Raw genomic sequence first — 16,710 nt, 5'->3', positions numbered from 1 at the left:
ACTGGTAAATGTATGTTGCACTAAAATGGCCTTTTAAAGGGTCAGTTCACCAAATTGTACATTAGACCCACAAAAAAAATATTTCCAGCAGGAATTAGAGTCACACCTAAAAGATCAAATCGTTTGGACCCACTACTTAAATAAATTTGTCCGAATTAAACGTTGGTATGTTTAGAATTTTGTTTTCAGCCTCTGTCATTTAAAGCACAATATATATGACGTGTGTCCTGCAATTACTTTGTTCTGAATCTGGACTGAGACAAAACTATCTTGTATTAGTAGTAGAAAGTATTTAAACGCTGTCACCGACATCTAGAGTCACATTCCATCTCTCGCCGTTACGGGGCGCCGTTACACATTAGCTGCAGTATCTTCACTCCTGAAAGATGACATGAATGTAAAGGCTGATTTTATTGGGCTGTTGTAGTGTCACAGAACAACCGCTAGATGGTGCCTATTTCACATAAATCAATGTGGCGGTGTCTCTTTAAAAATACAATAGTGTTGTATATGTTTATATGTGCATATGTATAAATATATGTACATTATCTTTGCATCACAAAAACATGGTGAAAATATATGAAAGAAAGAAAATATAACAGAATGTAACCCATTATTGTCCAGTGTTTGTTTATGACGGTGTAGTGCGTGTGGGAGACTAATGTTTGATTTAATAATTGTGCCTTACTTTAGGCAAAAACAATCTTGTGTATCAACACCAGGCTCCTCTTAAGGTAGGAATAAGATTTAATATTGAAACATGTCAAACGTTGTTTCAACTCATAGACATATTGGTTCATAGTGTGATCTTGTGTCTGTTTAAAGTACAATTCTTTACCTTAAATAATGCTCCTTTTCCCGTCTGAGTATGGGATTCATCCTCAGGTGAAAATCTATCCTGCTCACAGTCCAATGAACCCTCTGCATCAATCGTCCACCAATCAAAACGCTCACGTCGCAGTAACACGAGATACCGTTTGGGGACATGTTTTGTACTTTTTCTTGTGGCAGTGAGTAAAAAGTGGAGCAGCTGGCTCGGCTCCAACAAGAGCTCAGACCCGGAGCAGTGAAAACCCAGCAATTACTGGCTAACTAGGTCTAATCACTGTCTAGAAAATAAAATAAAATAAAAGCTTTTGTTCTTTACTTTACAAATGAAGCCATTTTCATTCAGCGAAAGCAATTTCCCTCCAATTTTGAACTGCTTAAATCTTCCTCAGTTATCAGCGTGATTAAGGGAAGTGCTTGAGGCCGAACAGAGAAACACTGAAGGCAGTGACCCTCAGACACAAAGTATGTGTGAGAATCACAGACATACCAGTCTAGTACATTTCTCGGGGACCTTGACAGGAAGACGGAGGCTGAAAACCTATCACTTCATGTACAAGATGGACATTTTTTTTCTCAGCATTTCGCCCTGCAGCCTCCCTCAGGTTTTTCAATTTGAAAATATCAGCTCCGGCCTTCCTGATCCAGACTTCAGAGACTGTTATGAAGCGCTCAAGAGGAATATTGCACATTCTGTTTTCCTGTGCTCCGGGGAACACTCTCTGAAAGCTTCAAGGGCCTGTAGGTTACATTCAGAAATGCGCTACACCTGTTTGTTATAGAAGAGTAACAAATAACACACACACTGAACATTTATAGACCTAAAACCTGCTGAGCTTCAGATCTTTTGACCCAGCTCTGAACTTCACCAGCACATTCATTTATCTTAAAGGGATAGTTCACCCGAAAATTTGAATTCACTCATTTTCTACTCAACACTATACCGATGGATGGGTAGGGTGACATGTTTGAGTCAACTTTACACTTTCGGAGTTTCAGGGGTGAAAAACTTTGCAGCCAAATACGAATGTGGCTTTGTAGGAGGATACTTAGGCTAAAAACATGATGTTAATGACACCGTTTCCAGTCAAAGTGTCTTAGGGTCACTTGGATGACACCACACGAGCAGAATGGTGTCATCCGATGTTTTTATCTTTTTTTTTTTTTTTTACATTTGAAGGCTTTAAAGTTATTTCCAACTAAGGAACCTCAACAAACTGAAACATTTCCTCTCTTTTAGTGACCTGAGGGTTGTTTCAAATGCCTTAACTTGATTGTGGATGAATTCACTTTATCTGTGCATTAGTCCGTCCCTGTCATGTCTGTAGCTGGTGCAGAATGCTGCTGCCGCACTGATAACTCAGGGAGAGACACAGCATCTCATCTGAACTGACATCTCTGCATTGGCTTCCAGTAAAGATAATTTATTTGTTATGTTGTTATGTTATTTGTGTGTTATTTTATCGTGCAGCACTGTGATCTACTGTGGTTGTTGACTTGACTTGAACTATAAGGACGTCTATAGCCACAGTGAATGCTGTATTTAACCACTACACAAATAAACAGCTCATATGGATCCCGGCCAGCGTGGCAGTGTGCACACACCTACACTGCAGAGGATGTTTAGACTTTAAACAAACTCCGTTCATCGCTTCCCCCCGCAACCATCCACGCAATTTCATCTCCCTTTGAAAATCTCAAGGCAACAGCGCCGAGCTCCCCGGGATAATGAAACGCCACATGCTAGTTTGTGCTGATCTGATTGAACAGTGGGAGTCAGTGGCCTCTCATGAGTGGGAGACTCGGAAGTCTATTAACTCTCTCTTTCTCTGGCTCTCTCTCCCTCCCTCTCCCGTCCTGATTAGAGATAAAAAGAGAAGATGGCAATGAGTCAAGGACTTTGAATCATCGGTGTATCGTGCAGACATGAAAATCACCTGATGCTTTTCACTCTGTCATGAGTAAACTCTGGTCAGTCTTTACGCCAAATGTTTCCAGATACTGTTAAGTATCTATATCAAGGTCTATTAAGTACAAGAAGAGAACAATGCATCAAGCTAAAGGCTGAGCTGCATGAGAAGAATAATGGCTCAAAGTGAAATACAAGGCTTTCCCCTGAAACCAGCAGCTACTTGAACGCTCCCATCCCTCCAAACTAAAAATACTCGACTATACTGGGATTTTCCTGGAACAAATGATTGTTCCAGCCTCCCAGCGGTGTTGTAAGTTGGCTCAGCTACATGGAACCAGCAAGGCCCTGCGCTGTTCTCAGGCTTCTTCACACCAAGACACTGTGTTGTGCAAAGATGTTGCATGTGTGTGTGTGTGTGTGTTTGTTGCACATTTAAAACCACCAGAGAAAAGAACCATGCAGGTAAGACCTGAGTAATGTGGTCCCAGGGGTCCCCAGTTGCGAAGGAAGTCAGAAAGCTAATGGAATACACATGTGGCCAGATGTTAAAAGGGCATGACCTTTTCCTTAAATACACACACACACGCACACACACACACACACGTTCATAAAGATATCCAAAACACCTTCTAAAGCTCTGCTAAATGTTCCCCTGCGGAGCTGCTTCCACCCACACTGAGACAGAGAGGTTCTACTGCTATCGGCCATCTGATGCCTCTAATGGGTTACTAATGACATCTGTCTCTCTCCAGTCATGCTCAGCAGTTAACACACTTCCTTTCACCCTGTTGCATATTCAGGACTGGTCCCATTTATTGTTAATATGTATGTTCGTAGGCTTGTTTTTAATTAAAGGTGCACATTTTCTGTGTTTTAGCTAAACATCTGCATCTCACACTGAAAATCACAACAATCTGCACCTTTTCATAATATTTTATCAGAGCTGTAATATAAAGTAAAGTTGTGGTTGAGTCGTGATTCAACTTTATGGTGATACTGAGCATAATCTCATATAGTCTAGCATATCATTTGGATGGATGTTAAAATAAAATGTAGGTTAAACTAACAAAATAGATAATTTTCAAGCATAATAATCAAAATAAATAAAATTGTATGTATGCTGCTGTTCACAAATCACCACTTGCCTCATAGGGCTTTACAATGGGTAACTGAAAACTAGCCAAAATGTAATGATTTTCTAGAATCAATAGTCACAATACACTGGTGAAGCACATTTTATTGCAGTAAGTACTTTATGTTATTTGACTCTTTGTCAGAAAAATCTTATATTTCACGATAAATTAAGTTATTTTATTCAGACCTCCTAATGTCCATGATACAAATATACATTCTGTACTCTGATTAGATGTGGGGATGTAAACAAAACAACCTCCTTGATGGAGACAACAGGCCTCTGACCTGGAACAACATTCCATGTCAATCAGCTTTTGCAACAGTGCCCTGTGCTAATTGTGTTGTCCGGCCCTACGCTGTTGTGGGCGCAATGAGCTGGCAGCCTACCACTAGTGTACACAACCCACTAGTGTATGTGTGTGTGTGTGTGTGTGTGTGTGTGTGTGTGTGTGTGTGTGTGTGTGTGTGTGTGTATGTGTATGTGTGTGTGTGTGAGTGTGTTTTATATAGATAAGACAAGATGACCTCATAAAGATGTGCCGTATTCTTTGTAAACAATAATTTCCTGTGTCATCTGTCCATCGTCGGTTTTTATTAAAAACCGACGCATTGGATGCTTTTTCAGTTTTTCTTTCCTGTGTTGTGTTTTATTGTCATGTTTTGTGTACATCTGCAACGTTCAAAGCAAGTATTCTCTCCTACAGTATTTTTCTGAGGAACCTTCCAAACTATGTGAAATGACCGGAGAGTATTTCAGCGTAGGCATAATAAGAGCTGTTCGAATTCTCTAAATGATAAGGAAAGGAGCATCAATGCTTCCTAACTTATTTTCTTGAGCATAGGAAACATTGGACCATCCTTTATGAAAGGAAAGGAGAAAATGCCACCACAAAATTACTTACAGCATCAACATTTAAAGCGACACAAGCTCGTATTTGCATCTGGACACACCCACGTAAATATAAAGAACATATCACAACCTTAAAGAAACAGGAGATAAAACCCTGTGTTTCATACAGAGGCTGAAAACAGGAGCTACAGCAACGGACAGTAAGAGGAAGATTATGTGTTTTATGAACGTTCAAACCTTTTCAAGTAATAACCCAAGTTTAAATGATGAATTTTCCTTTGAACATATATGTCTCTTTTAAGTTGTGTGGCATCTTCTCCTCCCTCTGACGTCTCTCTCTCTCCGCTGCCACCCGCTGCTCCTCACTCCGTCCATCACCTCCTAATGGTCCTCTCCACCATTTCCAGTCAGCTGGCACCGGCACCAGATGCTGCACAGAGGCATCCGCACAAGTGTCCCCATCCTGGCAGCCCCTCACTGACACGAATGCATCTGTTTCCCAGCTCCACTCTGCCAAGAGCGAGTGAGTACGAGTGGCCTGCACAAACAGCTGTCCAGGGAGTGATCAAAAGAAAGAGAGAGCTCTTTGATTACTCCCTCTTTGTTCGCCGTCCACTCAAACTTCCGTATTCACTGAGGCCTCTGTGTGAGTGGGCTGCAAGCCAACGGAATGCACAAGGCAATAACTCGCTTGTTTTGGGGTTGAGGATTTATTGGTAGCATGTGTATTCATATTTTAGAATATATCCTTTCAATTTTATCCCAGTGATGCTCATTAAGGTTTGCAAATGTCTCAGTGTCCCATGACTCCGAGACCGCAGTATCCCACAGTTCATCTTGACCCTTCAGCCCTTTGTCACCCACTTGTTGGTGCTTATCACTGGAGAGTGCATACGTCGCCTTGGTTACAGATACACTCTCTGAGAGTTTGAGATGCCCTCTCCCAGGATTCTCACAGGAAGCTCCACCCTAATCCAAGCCTGTTTGTTTTGGCTCAGACGGAGATGCACAGAGGACTAGTTGAAACTGCTCTCCTATATCTGCTGATTATCTGCAAGCAGAATAACACCGCTCAATCAAAACACAATCAGATGTTTTCCCTTCCCTTTTTCCCTCATCCTGCCCTCATCACAGTCTTGTGAAAATGGTGTGAAAAGAAGTGCCTTCAACACCAACGGCTTAAGTCTCATGTAAACAGTCTTTAAAGACTCCAAATAAATAAAGTTTATTTATATACATCTTGAGAATGTAAAAATCCCCTAATATAACATCTGAGTCAAACTAATGCATATCATACATTTTCCCACTAGATCTGTTTTAGGACATGCTCCATTGGACATTTTCCTGGAATTTTCTGGGTGGACTGTGCGTGAGAATAAAAATGTCTGAGTCACTTGCTTCATGCATTTTCGGCCCACCTTTCCTTTCAGCTCCCTGGTAAAATGTGCAACTCATCAGCTCGATGAGAGAATACAGCCAACAAATGTCTGTCAAATTCACAGCGATTGAGTGAGCATGTTTTTTCACACTTGAGTAAAAAACTTAAAATAAAACAGTAAAAACAATACAAATATATCAGATAAAAGACTTACATAAACGAAGAAGAAAGGTTAGATAAAACCTGTGGCATTTAAATTTCCAATTACATATAAATTATAAACTAATAATAATAACATATTAAATTTAAAAGGTTTTCAACTTTCACAACATTATGACGCACACGTAAAGGATATCTACAACCTTGATGTAGGTATTTGTCTTAAACAAAATTCGTATGTACTCGAATGCCTGGCTGGGAGTCTTCTGTAGAGAGGTTAATCACAGTCCTGTGTGAAACATCCACCTAGTTATTTGGTGGGCTTGTTCACGCTGGGTCGAGAGCTGTCATTTTTCTGGGCATGCCTGAGCACAGCAGATGTTGGGAGTTCCCGTTCCGCCCACTTTTCCCTCCTCAGCTTACACAAAATCCTCCGCGATGCTTTCTCATCTCCAACTTGTAAACTTGCAGTCATCTCCACTAAATCAAATGTGGCAGAGTGAGTCAGTCGGGCTGTAAAGTCAGGTTGAAACAAAGGGCGTCAGACTACAAGAAGCTCTAATCCACCTGCCCATGAGTAAGTTTCTGCATTAACATTTAGCCCCAGGAGATGAGCTGCCTCCCATCCTCAGCCCTCTCCCCCTCGTCTCCCTTGCAGGTCTTTATACTGGATCTGGTGTCCGCAGGGGAGGGATGACAAAATGACGTGCAGTCTAGGAGACAGGGGATTCACATGAGGGGCTGCCCGGCCTTGAGCTGTGATTCTCAGGGTACCTCAGGGGTCGTTTCTGCAGCTGCTTAAGCAACACATGCATTTTGCACATCCAGCAAAAAATACTGTGGATTACCTCAACTATGAAAGTACAGAAATGATATTATATTCACTTGTTGATTCTGCATTAAGACTAGCACACTGGGTGTTGAGAGTGCATGGGAACTAGCTAGCAAGGTATATAGCTAACTAGTTCCCATGCACAACATAGGTTCATCTGACAGGGTTGAGGGAGATCCTTCATTATTTATCCACTGTTTATAAAGATGGACGACATGATGGCTCCCTTAAAGTGAAGCCAAAGCTCCTTAAACGCCCCCTGGCGGCTGATTGCAGTATAGGTCAAGAACCCTGGCATCTCCATGTAAGCAGATGGGACAGTTCAAATCAAATAAATGTTGGTTTCTGTCATTTTAGTTAGTTCAGTGCCAATTTTTCCAGTAAGTCTGCTATAAAAACAAGTTGAAACAACATGATTGACAGCTCAAACTGCCTTATGATTGGTTGAGCGTGTGTATCAATAGGATTTTGATGCCATGGTGATTCAGTGATTGTTTTTAATTCCCTATGACGTGCATTTATTGTTTCCCACAATGGATCATGACAAATAGTCTACAACTAATGGTCACTTACGGAGCAATATATACCATCATGCATTGCGCTCATGGTGGAGAGACGAGAGGAGAGAGGGCAGCAGGAACAACCTGACCTGATAAATGGAAATACGAGCAAGAGCAGAACTTCACAGCACAAACTGAGACAAACAAGTTTATTTCAACATATACATTTTTTTACCCAGTGTATAATAACTATAAAAACTAGACAATGCCATGCTAGTTTACAATAAAATGTTCATGATTAAAAGCTTGCATGGAAGTTGCGACCACATCGAAGCACGACATCTCAGGTGCTACACATGAACGCTCCCGCCACCCACAGTGTTACAGGCCACAGTGTGAGGGACAGTGCCCCCCCCCCCCAGCCAGGCCTCTCTGTGTTTGGTTTGCTGCCGATTCCCCCACCAGTGTCCCTCACTAATGAATGGACACTTAATGATCTGAGAGGGCCATTCAATTGAGTGGAAAATGTGCAGGTCTGTAGAGTAAAGCCCCCCATTTTTTTCCTCGGAAACAAAGGGCCTGGCTCTGTATTCACACACACACACACACACACTCTCACACAGACACACACACACACACACACACACACACACACACACAGACACACGCACGCACACACACACACACACACACACACACACACACACACACACACACACACTCACACACACATTAAAGGGGACTGGAGTGGATTCATGCACTCGCTTGAGAGGAAGCTGAACACACAAATTGCAGGCATGGCCTCTGTGGGTTTTCACACACTTCCGCACAAATCCTTCACAAATGAGAGCCTGCACAGGAAAGACACCCACACCTGTTGTTATGTTTTTAACGTAGAGATTGAAAGTGATATTCAGCACTATTCAAACACATTTAAACAGCTCTACCAACTAAAATGTTAATGACTGTACAATACATCCTATATAAAGATGGACGACAAAAAGCGAATCCAAAGTGTCTTGATCGCCACCTGGTGGCCGGCTGCAGGTAGATCATAAAGTGCAAGATGTCGGCGTTCGTATCCGAGATATTTAAGCTTCATTGCCTGGTAGTGGGAGGAAGAGGAGACACGTCATCCATCTTCAAATACAGTCTATGGATTTTTACAGTTAAACAGTGTCCACACATACTGCTTCTACTGTTGAAACTCAACCCCCTAAACACACACACACACCCACACACACAGTTTATTAACGTGATAGCAGTTTTACCACCAATCAAATCTGAACCATCTGCCACTCTCCACTCATTCAAAACAAACAGACAACGACCACCGTGTTTATCTTTCGAAAACCAACACACATGTGCTCAATAAAAAAAGAAAAACATCCTTTTATGTTCCTACATGAACTCGCCGGTCACCGACGCCCAGCCATAAACAAAGTGGCACCATGTGGTTACTTGGGATCGACTGCAAACAGCCGATCAAAAGACTGAAAAAAAAACGTTTGTTTACAGGAGGTCTCGGGGAACCAGTGAAGTGCAGGGGTCGGCCATTCAAACAGCCTATATGCCGCACAGACAGGAAGGAGGCTTTGTAAGGAGCATTGTAAATCATAGCAACTCACTTTGCCACAGGAGGGAAGATGAGCAGTGTGGGAGTGAGCTCGTGTTTGTGTGTGCTGGTCAGATTTACTGCAGTTACCCTCCAGATTGTGTCATTATTCAACGGCCTGTCGGCGAGATTACATTAGGCCTGGTCACAGCCTCGTGCATCAGATTAACTGCCCCATATATTCACCTCTTATCCACGGTGAGGAATAGTGAGGCTGTTAACAATTGGATCAAGTGAATGTAGATATAAATATCCAGTTTGTCAGTGTAGCTTCCAGACATTTGTGATCCAATATTGCGCATCATCTCATGATATTAAAGCTTAAAACTTTTATATTTGAACAACAACAAAAGCTGTTGTGTTACCTAGAATTAAGCGTAAATGGCATATGGGCAGTAATTATGTAGCACTTTATTGGACCGGTGTGTGTGAACATACAAGGAACTTGAAAATTGTTAACTTGGGTCTGAAAATTGTTTCGATAGCCTCACAGACCTAAAAATAGCAGACATGTTAAATATGAGAGGGAAAAAAAACAGTTAAGTAAATAATTCAAACTTATATATGAGCCACACACATGAACGGTAATAAAGTAAATTCGGTTTAATTTGATGAATAACATTCACCATGAAATAAATCTTCATTGCAAATAAACCAGGTAGGACGAACACAAAGATTTCTAACTTCACTCTGCACAATAGACTTTTAAAAAGCACTGCACACAGAGTCCAGCACTCAAACAATAAAAAGAAATAGTATATTTTAGAACTGTTTGAGGAGCACTCAACCATGACAAGGAATAATTCTGATGTGGCTCCACAGCATTAACAAAGGACAAGAAAGCAGCCCATTCCAAACAGGCACGGGCACTGCACGTAAACAATAAATGCTATATGCAGACAGGGGATGGATATGTGCCTGACAGTAAAAGCCCATTCGCTCACAGATCCATATAAAGCCTCTATATGCAGCCCTTTTTTTTAACATGTCGCCTCATGTTTTTGTTATTCTGCAGTGTGCTTGTAGAGGTAATGCAGCCCTTTCTGAAAGAGGATCCCAGACACAGGCAACTGCTCCTTTGGTAAACAATGCACACTAGTGACGGTGTGGTCTTCTCCATGTTAGGTATCAAATTCAGAGTTAACCTGTCCCGTGGGAGGAGGGGAAAACCTTGACAAAGGTGAAACGCCCCCTTGACCTTTTTGAGCTCGTGCGGCAGCTAATCCTCATAACTCGGTGGTCTGAAGGAAAAACTCAGTGAGCGTCCTGTTATGACTGGCTAAAGGTCATTCCCCATTGAGATAGCCCCGTCATCCACCTACCCCTTAAAGTCTTGCCTGATATATACCCGACAAAGCTGCACAGGTTGAATAATAAATGGATGGTTTTAGAATTGTTTTGCAATGGTTATTGCGTCTCTGAATCTTTCAGACTCAAGACCTTTGCCCAAGGTTATCAGTCGTCTGGGAACAGAGCCAGATCAAACTCAGACATTTCTTTCTTTACCTGCGACTCCTCTGCTTTGAATTGTTCGTTTTAACACAAAGAGTCTCTATGGGCAGAGGAAGGAATGCTGAAGGAACTCCCTTTTTAAAGATTAAACATTACTGAGAGTGCACTACTGAACAGCCAGTGTTTTAATTCACATCTGCCTTCAGTGAATCATTAATCACACATTCCTGCTACTGTTAATGCAACATTTACCGTAGAGGATATTTTTTCCAAAAAGTGTTTGTTACTACTGGTTGTGATGTTCTTTGCCAAAATGGATTACTCTCTTTCCTTGGTGCTTTGAAAAATGAAAAGAGGCTGTTGCAGGAATGAACTGCCCAGTTCTAAGTACATTTCTATCAAGGTATAACGCCATTAAGAAATTCATCTCCAACAAAAGGTCTGCTCTGGAATGTTACTATTTGGTTAGCCAAGAAAACTTTTAAAGAAATATTTTGAGATTTTGGGAGATACACTTATATGCTTTATTGCTGGAACTTTAGCCCCTTTTAGCGAGACCCCTCCTTTCGCTGCCTTTCTTTATTTGCAGTTGACCAAACAATCTAGAAAAATACTGCCCCCATGTGTGTTTTCACAGGTGACTTGTAGTACCTGCTGCACACTCGAGGGTTTTCAAATCGTAACTGATTTAAAAAAAAACGTAGGGGACCAGGAACAATACAACAGACGTGACTGATTCTTTATCTTTTGATCGTGAGAATGCACACATGATGATGAAGTCGAGACGGAGCACCACATACCTGGTGTTTGAACACACGCTTTCTGAGTGGCAATTCCAGAGACTTGCCTGATCGAACCGAGGATAAAGCAGGATAGAAACAAAAATGGTGGGGGACTAGTGCCGTTTGTGTCATGTTTTGGACAAACAACAGGACACATTACACAGGCACACAAGCTTGTCCCACAATTCTACAAGTTTGTCCTCCATTTATGTTGTCCAACAGGAGACGAAAGTATTGTCTGTGCTGTAGGCAGTCATGCTTTGGTTCAGTACGCAACATCCGGTTGGTGGTTTCCCGTCAACTTGCTCTTCTTGGCTATTGTAGGTTAGCCTAGCTTAGCATAAAGACTGGGAACAGAAAAAGTGCTAGCTCTGCCCTGTCCAAAGGCATCATCAACTTACACTGGCACTTCTAGAGCTCATTAATAAACATGTTGTGTCATTCTTAATTGTTGTAGTAGTGATTAAATGGCAATTCAGGGTTCATTATCTTGCCCAACGACACTTCAGTATTCAGATGGGGAAGATTGGGATCGAACCGCCGACCTTCTGGTTGGAACATGTACAGCATGTACAGATTAGACAAACAAGATATGGCGTATTAACAGATGAGCCTCGGAGATGTTGCTGATCTGATTTCACAACCTGCCCCATCCTGTCTTTATGCTAAGCTAAGCTAACCTGGCTCATGGTTGTTGCTTTATATTTAGTAAGCCTGGTGTCAATCTTCCCTTTCTAACTCTTGGCAAGAAGACAAATAATCATAAATCCAAAATGTCAAATGAAAAATTCTGGAGAGTTTACTATTTGAGTTTGTGTAACAGCTGTTTTGGGTCCACAGCACAGTGATTGTGTCCCGCTGTCTGCCATCACCCTGTGTGTCTGTCTGAAAGCTAATCTGAAAAACAGGTGCCACCGGACAGTGGGAGAGTGTTTGGAGCCACGCCTTCCACCTCGGGCAACACATTCCTAACCCTAACCCTCAGCGAGAACTGAAGACCCGAAGAACAGCAAGACCACGATCAGGTCCCAGAGCCCCTGCTGCATCTCCTTCCTGCTGCACACAACACACACACACATACAGCCCCCTCACTTAGATGAACAAATGTGTGCATATACTCATGGATATTTACATAGACACACACACATCAAAGACTCAGAGTACACACGCACGCTGACATACAACCCCCTCACTCAGATGAACAAATGTGAGCATATACTTACAGATTTGTACACACACACATGCCTACACTCACACACAGACACACACACACACACACTGGATCCAGTGAATTTGGTCTCAAAGGGGACTGTCGGGCCTTGGCGGAGGTATGTGCTCTACTGAGGCCCATTCTATTAATTTTTATTCAGTGTGCAGAGCCTTAATACTGGGAGGAATATCATATATCAAAAGACCAGCTGTTCCATATGATATATTGTATATAACAGCAGCATATGTGGTCCAATGTTGCAATTCCATCAAGTTGAATCCCATCTCTCCTCGCTACCAACGACAGATCAAATAGAAGTAGAACCAACATGTGGGATGGCTGTAAAACTAAACATTATTTGTGTATTGCCTCCTGCTTGAGGGGACAGCACTGAGTGGATCGTGTTTTATTCTTGTGAGAGGTCATCTGAGCGCAGCAGGAGTCCTGGCTGGAGTTTAAACAGACCACACTGTCTTCCTCCACAGACCACTGCTCCCAACATACTGGCTTCATGGCAACTCCCGGCTCCATGGCAACGCTCGGCTCCGTCGTCGGCGTGCAGCGAGGACTCGGTGTGAGAGCGTGCTGTGTTTCATATTCAACCAATGTCCTGCTCGGTTTGTGAAAGTTCATCGGTCTGGGGTGCTGTGGATTTAATATTCATGGAAACTGGATGACAAGCTGACATGTAGTTATTTTGAGGCCTGGTTTATTTTCATGCATTCAAGGCTGCGCTGCAAAGTTCTTTTCCAACCCCACCGCCTGGGGATTTCACACAAAGCCCGCTGAATAAGTAGAGTAATAAGTCAGGGAGATAAGTGTAATGGGGCTATAATGGAGCGTACTGATGCTCTGCCTTCTCCACAGTGCTCTACAATAGCATGTCCCTTTCTGTTATCACATATTCACATCAGGAACTCAACATGGCATCCCACTCACCCGCCCCAAAGAGCTCGGTTTCAAAGGGTGCCTTCAGAGGAGCCGTGTGACGTATGCGACAAACCACAAAGCAGCTGGAAAGTTCAGCAGGGAACATGATATAATTATGTAGGATTAACCTACTCAATTAAACAGTGAGTATGAGGCAGAAACAAAATCCTGAGGAATCGGGAGAAGAGGAGGAAAGGGGGGGGGGACGGGGGAGGATGGCGGTAGGTTTGGTGGTGGAAAAAAAAACAGGAAGTTAGGAGATAAATTGCAAATTGCATTCCATGTGTTTTGTGTGGGCTGTAAGACCGAAAAGTTCCAGAGTGGAGGGGACTCTGGGGGCAGCAGCAACTGCACTGGGGTCTTTGTCCCCACAGCTCACACTGACTGGTGTTGGTTTACAGCTGGGTCTGGAGACTACACAAGGCCAGAACTGGAACTTTTACTACTGTGACGATATTCAAGGCCTGAAACTGAAACATTCTCATTACCGGGCAACTCTATTTTGAAAAGAGTGGCTTATGGTGTATTTACATATAGCTCAAGGTCCTCCTTGTTAGTATCGCTTTCTGACAGTATAGAAGAAGCCAGTATCATCTGTCACTTTGAAGGAGTGAAACTTATCAGATTTAAATGGCTGGTTTTAGAACCTAGAGGGGTAAAGGATCAGGTGCTCAGCAGCCCCTTTTTGCTAAATGCACGAGAATCAGTCACACGCAGGGAAATAAAGGGGGAGGTCAGATTGCTCGTCTATTGTTGTGCGCTTGCTTTAAATTCTCATCAATTCATGTCTCTCTCACGACGTGTGTTGTGTCGGGTCAGGGCGGTCACGATGGGTTTTTATTTGAGCGATCGCGTGGATCTGCTCAGTGTCGGCGCCGTGACAGATGCATGCCTTGATAAGGCAGCAACAGGATGTTGATACTGTATACACTGGCATGTTGTTTGCCCATCTTTAGGCGTGCAGGGTGATGTGAAAATGCAAACACAAAGCTGAAGCCTGGATTTACACTGAAAAAGAGTTGAAGGATAAAGTGCACTTCATCTGCTGGTTTCAGTGGGTTTTCACTCTTTTTTGTTTAATGCATTATTTTTCGTTTGTTGGAATCAAAAGGTCAGTTAAACATGGTTTAGGTGCTTGTCACAGGGGTGGCACGGTGGTACAGTGGACAGCTCTTACAGTAATTAGCTTGGCGGTTTGAATTCCAGCCTTTCATAAGTTTGCATGTGTTCCCTTTACGAGTTTGGGGTTTCTCTGGTCACTCTGGCTTCCTCCCACAGTCCAAAGACATACATTGGGGTTTGGTTTGGAGACTAATTGACTATAGGTGTGATGTGAGTGGGAACGATTGTTTGGTCCTAATCTTAAAAAATAAAAATGGCAACTTTAGGATGGTTTACAGATCATTTCTTGGCAACCTGACCAGGGGGAACCCAGCCTCTCGCCCAATGTCAGCTGGGATTGGCTCCAGTTCCCCCTGCGACCTTATAAACAGTATAGATAATGAATGGATGGAAGCAGCCAGTTAGCCTAGCTTAGCATAAGGACCCAACCTAACTGACCCAACCCAACACCTGAGCCGAACACGCTTGAGAACATCAGTCCCTCCACATGCCAAAGACAGTGTTGGTAAGTCTATGGAATGTGCTCAGTGAACTACATTCCCCACTGGGGATTTCTCCACTTGGGATGGAGAAGAGTCCACCTCCGGGTGAGAGAAACCCCTGGAGCGTGAGGAGATGCAGAGCGGGAGCTATAAGCTCATCAATTAGGGGAGGTCAGAGATTCCAGATTTCAGCCTGGAGTCAGCCAATAAAGCAGACACGATGAAAGAGTGCTGCATGTTGGCTGTGACTTTGGAGATACAAGCGAACGGGGGAGGAGATGGAGCTGCAGCTGGTCTCTCCACACCACTGGGTTCCAGAGAAAGACAGCGAAAAAGAAAAGGGAAAGGGGGCACAGGGGGATTCGGAAAGGCAAGGATACTTAAAAAAAAACACAACTCTGGCCTGTTCCATGAACTCTCTAAGGGGATTAAGGGTTTAATGAACTGCCTATTGGAAGCCAGGAGTTTGAGCGATAGGCAAAGGAGCAGGGGAGGGAGTCTGTCACAAGAGTGCTCATGTGAGGGCGGGCCATGCGTCTAATAGTGGAAGAGTTTTATCAGGAAGCCTGACTTTCATAATATATCCCCCCCCTCCTGTTCAAAACATCCTGCTGGGATAACTGATTAAAACACAAATCATTGAGTTGAAAAAGGCTTTTCCGGGTCTTTTCTTGAAGACAAGTTGAGTTGTTGACTTTTGTTCATAAAACTAAATTAGGCAAAATTAATAGAAGAATTTGATTTAAATCAAACATAAGATTTCTATAATATACTATACTTTGCTTAACTATAATATGCAAATATATTTCTCATCCTTAATATATATCCTGCATTGATAATTTTGTATGTTCTGTATGTTCTGTTTTGTTTATTAGGGTGTGGTTTTCATCTAAGCCATTACTGGTTTCTACCAAAACCCCACACATATTTTTTATATTTGATTTATGTATTTTGTATTTAGGTTGTGTGAACTAAACTAAGCTAAAAATCTATTAAATCAGGAAGAGTAATATTTTGTTTACATTAAACTTGATTTTTTCAACGTTACCCTCATTTCGAGTTATGTAACACACATTTGGATTTTTGGTTTATTTGTGACCAAGATAATGCAAAAACTACAGGACAGATCACCACAACACTTGGAGGAAAGGTGTTATATGGGTCAGGAAATAATGGGTCAGGAAATAATGCATTCTATTTTGGGATGGATTTTGGCTGTTGGGCCTTGGTGGAGGTACATTCTACTTCTCAAAAAAGCTTTGTTTATTTTAGTTTCTTTTTTGTTATTTTGGGGTTACAAGCAGTGTGATTTTTAACTTCCCACTGTTGGGAGCCTCAACAGGTGGAGAGTGAAGGAGAGACAGGGGCAGAGAGAGGGAGGGATAAAGAGAAAGACTGAGTGTGACTGTGTGAGCGAACCTCTCTCTACATTGTGTGAATGCTGTGCACTTGCCTCGGATGTCTGTGGAGGTGCAGAGAGGGAGGGGGACGGAGCAAGGGGAGGGCAGCAGAGGGAGGCACACA

The sequence above is a fragment of the Pleuronectes platessa genome, chromosome 21 (assembly GCF_947347685.1).
Source record: "Pleuronectes platessa chromosome 21, fPlePla1.1, whole genome shotgun sequence".
Lineage (NCBI taxonomy): Eukaryota > Metazoa > Chordata > Actinopteri > Pleuronectiformes > Pleuronectidae > Pleuronectes > Pleuronectes platessa.
Note: the sequence above shows the minus strand (reverse complement) of the source record.